General features: G+C 34.6%; 1 non-coding gene across 1 annotated transcript; it reads left to right on the forward strand.

Annotated features, from left to right (window-relative positions):
* Window positions 1-8,440: 8,440 nt before the first annotated feature.
* Trnac-gca (transfer RNA cysteine (anticodon GCA)) lies at window positions 8,441-8,512 on the forward strand. The gene has a single exon. It is a non-coding gene; the product is annotated as a tRNA-Cys (tRNA).
* Window positions 8,513-9,441: the final 929 nt, after the last annotated feature.

Consider the following 9,441-nt stretch of genomic DNA (forward strand, 5'->3'; position numbering starts at 1 on the left):
TGTGGCTGGATTTTTGATCTGGTAAAAACATGGCATATGTTACTGCAAGTAGACCATAGGGATCAAATTGCAGCATTTTGCAAATCACTTAAAACAGTTGGGTTTAGCTTAAGCCTGGCAGGGAGTAAATTTGTTCAGAGTGATGGGCTGGACATATGTCAAAATTTTCAGAACCATCAGTTGACAGATGTCAGATTTTTTTTTTCTGAATTTGACATTTTCAATTTCTCCTTGGATTGCAACCAAACTTGGCTGGAATGTTCTTTTTGATAACCATTACAAACTGGGGATTTTTGATTCAGCAAAAATGTGGCAGCTGTTACTAAAAATTGGCCGTAGGGGTCAAATTAAATATTTTTGTAAATATATTAAAAAAAATGGATTTAACTTAAATCTGACTGGGTCAAATTGATCAACATGATGAGTTGGACCTATGCCTAAATTTTCATAAAATTCTGTTGTCTGATGTAGGAGTTACTGCCCTTTAAATGTAATTTTTGCCAGTTCTTTGAAAATCCTTTCATCACAAACCATTGCATTTCATCTAATCATAAGTATATGAATGTTCCTTAGGATATTGTTAACAGTCCATGTGTGGGGTTTTTGATCTGGTGAAAAACATGGCAACTGTTTATTTGCATATAAATCCGAAATGTTTCAGTGTAGCTAAAATCATGCAAGATGCAAAATCAGTCAGCATGTGAAGATGGACCTACACTGAATTTTTTTTTAAATGTCAGTCCGCTACTGCTGGAATTATGTTTGGTTCTCTTGGCCTATGTAACCCTAATCACATATGTTATTGGTGAAGCATGTTTCATACATTTTTTTTTCTGTTATTAGCTTGCCTGTCCAAAGTGACTATGAGAGGTTTATTTTATAACTTGAAAACAAAGTGGAAACTAAAATGTTCTCTGTTGATTAAATAGTTCTTATGACAGTACAGTATTGAGTCCTATTTTGAGTTATTGCTTTAGAGGGCTGAAAAGACTATTTTTGACCAGATTATAGATACATGCTCTGGAGAGCGTCAAGTTTTTGTATTAAGAATAAGGAAAATTCACAAGATAATCTATATAAAGTCTATCTCAAAGTCATGTTTGGTGACTTCTGTTTTTAAAATAAAATTCTAAAGTATGTTCATCCACATCATTTATGAAGAAAATCTATAGACAAAAAAAAATTATGCATGATCAACCTTAATAGTTTTGTCAAACTGTATGATGAATTGCTAGTCACAATACTTGCTCTTCTTTCGGACAAGGTTTGGTGATTTCATAGGGGTATGCCACTTATTTCAAGGTCTATCATAAGAATTCTGAGAGCTATAGAAAAATAAAGAAGACTTTCCATCTTTGACTTGTCAAGTTCTATAAATGTCTCCATTGTGTTGAAGTTACAACTCTGGAGGAGGATTTTTTTTTGGCAATAATTAGCTTATATCTTGAAAACCATATTAGGTACAAATAATTTGTCCTAATGAATAGGACCCACAAAAATCTGAATTGGGTCTGAGTTGTAGGAGGACTCCTTGTAAGAGTTATTGGCCTTGAAAGGAAAAATGCATTTCTTGTTTTAGATAACCTGTTCATAGGCCATGTGAGCCTTTGTCATCACATGGTGTCCAACATCACCTTTGTTAACATTAAAAAAATTTAGACAGAATTCAATGAAAGTTGGTTTGATTGTTCCTTATGGTATCCAGCACAAAATGACCACAAATATTTTGAACCGTGAAATAAAACATTGCTGCCATTACCACAATTAAAACACATGGTTCAGACGGCATTTGTTTGCACATATCTTCAAAAACATTAGGTTTAGCCAAATTCTGACAAAGTGTTCCCATGATCAAATCTACCTGTGGTCAACTTTTCGTGAAAAGGTTACAGACCACCAATTCAACCAATGAGCATTTGGAACGTAGGCAAAAATAGTCCTACGCAGAAATTACCCCTGTTCCTCATAGTGCTGTGAAAAAAGTTCTCATCTTATTTAAAAAAATTTAAACAGTTTCTGAAAGGAAAAACATTTCTGTACATTTTATAGGTGCATTTTGCTTCTTGTGATGTGAAGCCTAATCTCCATAATGATTTTTAAATATACCCCTATCTTGTGAAAACACTGGGATTTCCCATGCTATTTATAGACCCTTCACTTCCGATGACCAGTACTGCACTGCAAGTCTGCTAACCCCACATGCCATTCTGAGGATTGTGAGCTGACATATGTAGAATCATGCTGATATATAGTCCTCTGCAGGTTAAAGTTAAGGTAAAGTCCAGAGAAGCCATTGAATATTGTGAAATTAGCATAGAAGCCTATGGAAAGTGGAATTAGTGGTTTTTAGCCAAAATCCTTTGATCCATGTTGGACTTCTTGCCGTTTTGGTATGTGCGTGTGTGTGTGTGTGTTGTTTTTCTTTTCTTTTGTTTTTTGGGGGGTTTTTTTTTTGGCCATTTTTGTTGTTAAATAACACTATAATATTAAAGTTGAAAAATGTAGTACTTTCCGTATATCCGTCACACCCTTCATTTCGTGCATTATAAAGCTAGGACCTCGTTGCTGCTAGCAAATAATTTGGAAGTCTTTTTGGATATAAACCACTTAAATCCCCAAAAATCTCATAACATAGTGTTAGCCAATCAACTGCACGATATGAGTGACGCTGACCATCAACTGACTGTTCCTGTGTCGTTTTTGTGCTAAAATATATACTCAATACTGTTAGATCCGGTTTGCCCTCGTATGTGGTATTTGTAATACATGTCGGACTGAGGGGTTTCTTAACGGCCTTTGCATCATATAGACTAGAAACCACTAAATCCACTTCCCATAGGCTTCTATGATAATTTCACAATATTCAATGACTTCTCTGGACTTTACCTTAACTTTAACCTGCAGAGGACTATATATCAGCATGATTCTACATATGTCAGCTCACAATCCTCAGAGTGGCATGTGGGGTTAGCGGACTTGCAGTGCAGTACTGGTCACCGTGAAGTGAAGGGTCTATAAATAGCATGGGAAATCCCAGTGTTTTCACAAGATAGGGGTATATTTAGAAATCATTATGGAGATTAGGCTTCACATCACAAGAAGCAAAATGCACCTATAAAATGTACAGAAATGTTTTTCCTTTCAGAAACTGTTTAAATTTTTAAAATAAGATGAGAACTTTTTTCACAGCACTATGAGGAACAGAGGTAATTTCTGCGTAGGACTATTTTTGCGTACATTCCAAATGCTCATTGGTTGAATTGGTGTAACCTATATGATCTCTCACGGACGGTGTAAAGCATCAAAGCGTTAACACGGTCCCCGGTCATAGTCATACCCGTGAATGTGGGTGGTCAGAACAAAGCATATCTCAAGTCCCGAATCCCAAAAGGGATTATCCATTGCTAAGAGCACACTCACGGCATGAACGTTTACAATCGATTCTAAATATAAACAACCAGTATATCTCATTGTTTTTCCATCTAGGATAGAAGGGAACAAATCTTTGACTTTATTTTCTTTTTTCCTGAAAGTTTTAATTATTTTATTTTCAAAATCACAAATAAAAACTTTTGGGTAGGGGGGTCTAAAGGAGGGTCGGTCGGGTGCCTGGAAACATAATTTTTAGGCCCAAACGGATGGTTTATATCACTCCAGTAGTGGTAGAGGTAGTCTAACAAGCTATTTTCTGACTTAGTTGGGGTATGGAGGAACGGAATTCCATCCTCTTACATTGTAGGAGTAGTCTGTATATATACAAATAATATGAGATTTGGGTTTTGGGCTTTCAAAAGCGGTTCTGAAATCGATTTTCTAGTCGTTAAATATTTTTTTCAACGGAAAAATGCTCATAAAGCAGTCCAGGAGGTACAGTTAGATTATTCAAATTGCATTTTATTAAGATTGTGTGTTGAATATGGTCCATATTTCTTCACATTTTGCTGGAGGAAAAACTTGGGGTCCAAGGTTAAATAGGACCTTTTTACATACTTTTTAGAAGTTTATGTTCCATACACGTACGCGTATATCATATATATGAACTTTTGGACGGTTTGTTGCAAAACACATGGCATTGAGGAATCTGTTAAGTTATTGTAGTCCCATTAGCTGCCAGTACATGAAGTTTCAGGGACTCTACATTATACATATAGAGGTTATGTACATAAAGGGTTTACTGGCTTTTGAAATCAAATTACATGTATAAACACGAACAAAATCTTAACTTGACAAACCTCAGTATTATTATGAGGGTTTTATTAAGTATCAAAACATTAATACTACACACCTAAAAATAAAAGTTCCGTTAAATTTTGGAGAAGATTTACAGGATTTAATGAAATAAAGATTCTAAAGAAAAAGTTAATGGCAGTGTTGTGAAGTGCTAAATTTACATACACGTTATGTTAGTTCTGAAACGAAATGATACTGGCAGTGCCTCTGGATGAATTTTATACAGCTACAAAATAAGCAGTGTCGTATATAGTTTTTGTCCAAGGAAACATTTCCCAGGCTACGAATGTATATTTAGAACTATTAAAAGTTGATAAAATTATTTGATACAAGATTTAGTTGAAATATTGATTTTGAAGTGTTAACTATGAGCCAGTGTCGATGGATTTAGCCTCAAAGTCCTTCATATACTGGTATAGTAATATTGTTTCACAAGAATTTCGAATGTTATCTGTTGAGTACATGACTGTAAGTGTGAATTCTTTCCAATATACAGTTTTATTCTCTTTTGCTAGGGAACCGTTTAACTAGGACTAATAGAGCATGTACAAACCCCGAATCTGCCTATATATATATATATATTCACTTTGTTTTCGTGCGATGAGATTATAGTTATGGTTGATCAATTGTTATGAAAGAGTTACCAAGGGGACCAAGATTCTAGTGGAAATCAGGAGAATGTAATCTAGGGACAAAGACCGGACATAGATAACAGACAAACACAACAAAGAACATAAAGTAACTAAAATAATACATACAAAGTAACAAAAGTAAATGAGCAACTCGGAGTCCACTAAAAACTGAGAGCATGGACCAGGTGCACCGGTAGGGTAAGCGTCCTCTGCTTTTCTAGAAATACTCACCGAGCTGTTCATAAAAAGTCAAGTCCGGGTAGACGAAAGAGGAAAAGAAATATATGACACGTTGAGCAAATAAGTTTTCAAGGTGCAGATGAACTTTTGATATGACTTCACCAACTACTAAAGGAAGGCTCTTATTCAATTTTGAGTTTATGGCCCCAGCCATTTTAAAAAATAGGGCCATCTATGTTACTGTCAGATACTACACTGTTGATTTCTGTTAATCTAAACAAAACTGAGAATCCAGAACTACAGAGCAACATTTTACCAAGTGAATCTTCATAAAGTGAAATGTTCAATCCTTAACATGTCATAGTAAGTTCACATATCCATGCAAGTACACATTCAAGAAAGAAGCATATATGACTTTTGGTTGTGGCAAGCCATTTTGGAATTTTTTCCCATTTATTGATATCAGTAGATATTTAGTAACATATTTTAATGGATATTTATCAACATTTGCATAATTCAGTTACTGATACCAGTCTGCGTCCATACTTGCCCCTTGGGCAATACCAGTTCACACTTGTTATTATTTACCAAAATCTTCTCAGAAACTACAGAATTCAATTCAATAATATTGCACAAAATGACCGTTGGGAGTTGTTATCCATAAATAAGCATGACCGTTTTTTTTTTTTAATATAATGAAGCTTATCAAGCTAGTCTTTAGTTTACCATAAGTTAACTTCCGATTTCACTAATTTCCGCTGTATAATCATGTCTAAAATTTGTGATCGTTTTACTGTATCATGTTGACGGCGACGGTGTCCGTAATCATTTTATGTCCAGACAATAACCCGACTTTAAGTGTAAAGATCTATATAAAATTTTATCACAAGGTGCCATGCACCACCAAAGGAAAGCTGGGATTGATTTTGGAGGTTGTCGCTTGAACGTTTAGGAATTCAGGATAAGAAACAAGCATTTTCTTGGTGACCGGACAATACCTTAACTATAGGTAAATCAAAAGAAGGAATGGATTGATTCTTGGGGTTGTCACTACAACTGCTTGAAAAGGGGCGAGAAACAAGCATTTCATGGTATCCGGACAATAATTTGGAAAAGGCGAGTGAATCTCTTCAAAATATTATTTTGTACTACAAGTTGCTGTACTACAAAAGAAAGGCTTGTGTAAATTTTATGTGTAACTACTTGAATTGTTTATAAATTATTGGACAAAAAGGGACCAGAAATAATCATTTTCATGACGTCTGGAATATTACTTGGATCTCTTTTGAATTGAATCACAAGGTGGCTTACCACCAAAGGTAGTCTGGGGCTATGACTTGAATTGATTAAAAGTTAGGGATCAGAATAAGTATTTTCCTTATATTCCAAGGACCACGTAGACCTCAGGTGCCCCCTTTCAGGGATGCGGTGATTGGTGTCTGTTATGATAAAAGATTCTGGAATTTTCGAGACTATTTTTTCCTTTGTTATAATCAATAGAACTAAAATTAACATGTATTCAAACTAGCAATTACTGCCAATTCAAAATATATACAACTGCCGTGAATTTTGGATTTTTTTTATTTTGTATCTTTAAACAAAACTTCATTGAACTTCCTAATTAATAAAATTATAGTTTCCTTATCTTAAACTATCCTCCAGCGTTTATGCTTTACGATGAGCCGAAGCATTGTTCATTTATTGACTGTTATTGCAGTATGGAAAACCCACCCTAACCGCAAAAACAAAATGCTTTTATGTTCTAATGGGAAATTCATGTAGCCTCAGTTACGAACTTCTCGGCAAGGAGCAAGTTTTGTCGTATCTAATGAATACTCTACGCAATATTTATCTGAGACCAGAAGTGTCAGCTCTTCAATAGTATGGTCGGTTCGGTATTGTGTTACGTCACCGAGATCTGGGAATTTCATAGGGCTTGCGACGTTGAATTAGTTTATAATAGATTTTGTAGATATGTTTTAGTTAGGTAGGACAGTACCGACTTCTTTTTTTTTTTGCTTGGTGAATTAGGTCAATTACCTGTATATATTATAAGAAAATTTAAGATTGTTAAATATTGGTTACATATTGTATATACAAGATAAGCCTGATATACTTTATGATTTGTATAGGTTACTATGATGCTAGAAATGTGGAAGCTAACCGGGCTTCAAATGTACGTGGTTTCTTGTTTAATCTAGGTCTTAACTACTTATGGTTGGATCAATATAACATATATGTGTCATATGAGTTTTTAAATGTATTAAAGACCAGTATTCTCAAAACTGGCATGAATGTGTATCTTATTGTGAAAATCTTTGTATAATCTGACGAACTACGTTTTGAGTAAAAGATGTTTTTAAATCTTGATTTTGATGTTGCTCTTTTAACTATAAACTATTTAGTGGTACTCAAGATTACGTTTAGAGTCTGGTCGTTGTGAAAATTTACCAAGGAATATTCGATTTTGCAACTGTTGCAATATGAACTCAATAGAAGATGTTTATCATTTTGTTGTGTGTTGTCCGGCTTACAGATTTGTGAGATGTCGTTCCTTGCCTGGTTACTATTGTTCTTGGCCTAGCGTAGATGTGGATTAGTATATATGTTTTATACGTTTAATTATGTTGATATTCGACTACAATTTTTTTTCTTACGTATTTTATAAAGTACAAATGTATTAACCTGCTTGTTCTCTGTCATGCTGTCAATTTCTATATTATGTTATGTGCTATTGCACTTATCATCACAGTTGGTTACGCAATAAAGTTTATTTAAAAAAAAACAGTAGTTTTATTAAGAAATTAAATTAAATTGAATTAAAAATATATAAATTTGAAAGTATGTAGTTCAGATCTTAGAATTAGGATATCTTTCCAGTTTTCCAGAAACGACACACTGCAAGTCTATAGAACTGTCATGTCTTTTTTATAAACCCAAATAAGAGAGTTGTTGAATAATTCTACCTACATATTTTTCCGGTTAAGGTATCCACAGAGCCAATACTCACAATGATTGAATATTTAATCAATTTCTGGTCTTGGAAGCTCCATCATCGATGTAGATTGGAAACAAAGAAAAAAATATTCGCTTAAAAATATGTATAGGAAGTTTCGGTATCGAGAAAGTCCGCTTCAAGATAAGCAGAGTTTCAAAGATCCAATTGGGTCATACTTTCAACTTAATCTTTACTTTTACGCTTTACTGTCATTCCCGGTCATTTTCCATAGTACAATTAGTAGCGCATAATAAAATAATATGATTCATTTATTTTTAAAACTCAAGGAAATAAGGTTTTTCTTCCAGAAATATGACTGACTACATGTATTTATCATAACTATACTGTTTCATCAACAATCCAAGTTTAAATAAAAAGAATTACAAATACATTGTCATTTGGGGGTATAGCTCAGTGGTAGAGCATTCGACTGCAGATCGAGAGGTCCCCGGTTCGAACCCGGGTGCCCCCTCTTTTTAGTTTTTCCCGTTATTTATTGCAGTAGCGTAGTCAATCGACATCCCAGCGTAGTAACATCATTTTAAAAATCGTTTCTCGAAAACTCATAACCTCGAGTCTTTTTTTATCCTCTAATGATATGGAGTGTGGATCTATTCAGCATATTGTCCATTGATCGTGTGACGTGTCCAAATTGATAGTGGATTATATGTGCATTTAATAAGCAAAAAACTTCTGCGATCAGTAATAAAACCTTTACTTTAAGTCAGTGGAACTACCCAGACTCGAACACCTTAAATGAATCGATGCGACTGTTTTCAACGGTTTGTTAAAACAGTCATTTTTTTCACGATTTAGCGAAATAATCCTGAACTTCAAATTTGTTAAATTCACTACCTATAGCAAGAGCCTCCATAGCTCAGTGGTTAGAGCACTGGTCTTGGAGCTGGTTTTTGGATGTACCATGTTTAACATGTAAACAAAGTGTTGTCCGGAAATTATTCTGATTTTGGTGAGTTCTTCGCCATATTTGTAACTGTAAACATTTCCTGAAGTTTAATGTGTATTATATGATTGAATGTGACATATATTATCGCGTAATATTTGTTGAATAGCCCATTTTCCTGTGTTTTCGTTACAGGGAAAAGGGGGGGGGAAGGTGTGTTCGATTTGTATTCAGTGGTTTGACTAAAGACTGATGGGAAACTTTAATAATAGTGGGGGAGAAAGTTCCCGAAAAAAACATGAATTTTTCAAATGAACAGTTCTCAAAGGAGAAAACCGTTTTAGTTGGGTGCCCCGTAGATGGTTTTGGTGCCGTGGAGGCTGAAATGATTATTGATGAAATTGAGAAGAAATGTGGTGTTGGAAGTGTCGTTGCATGCGTACCGAAAAATTTAAATGGAGTTGGTTATGAGGTGGTACTAAGAGAGAGAAAAATGA

This window comes from Perna viridis, chromosome 2 (genome assembly GCF_037379345.1).
Source record: "Perna viridis isolate PV_CMFRI_1.1 ecotype Kerala chromosome 2, ASM3737934v1, whole genome shotgun sequence".
In the NCBI taxonomy this organism is placed as follows: Eukaryota; Metazoa; Mollusca; class Bivalvia; order Mytilida; family Mytilidae; genus Perna; species Perna viridis.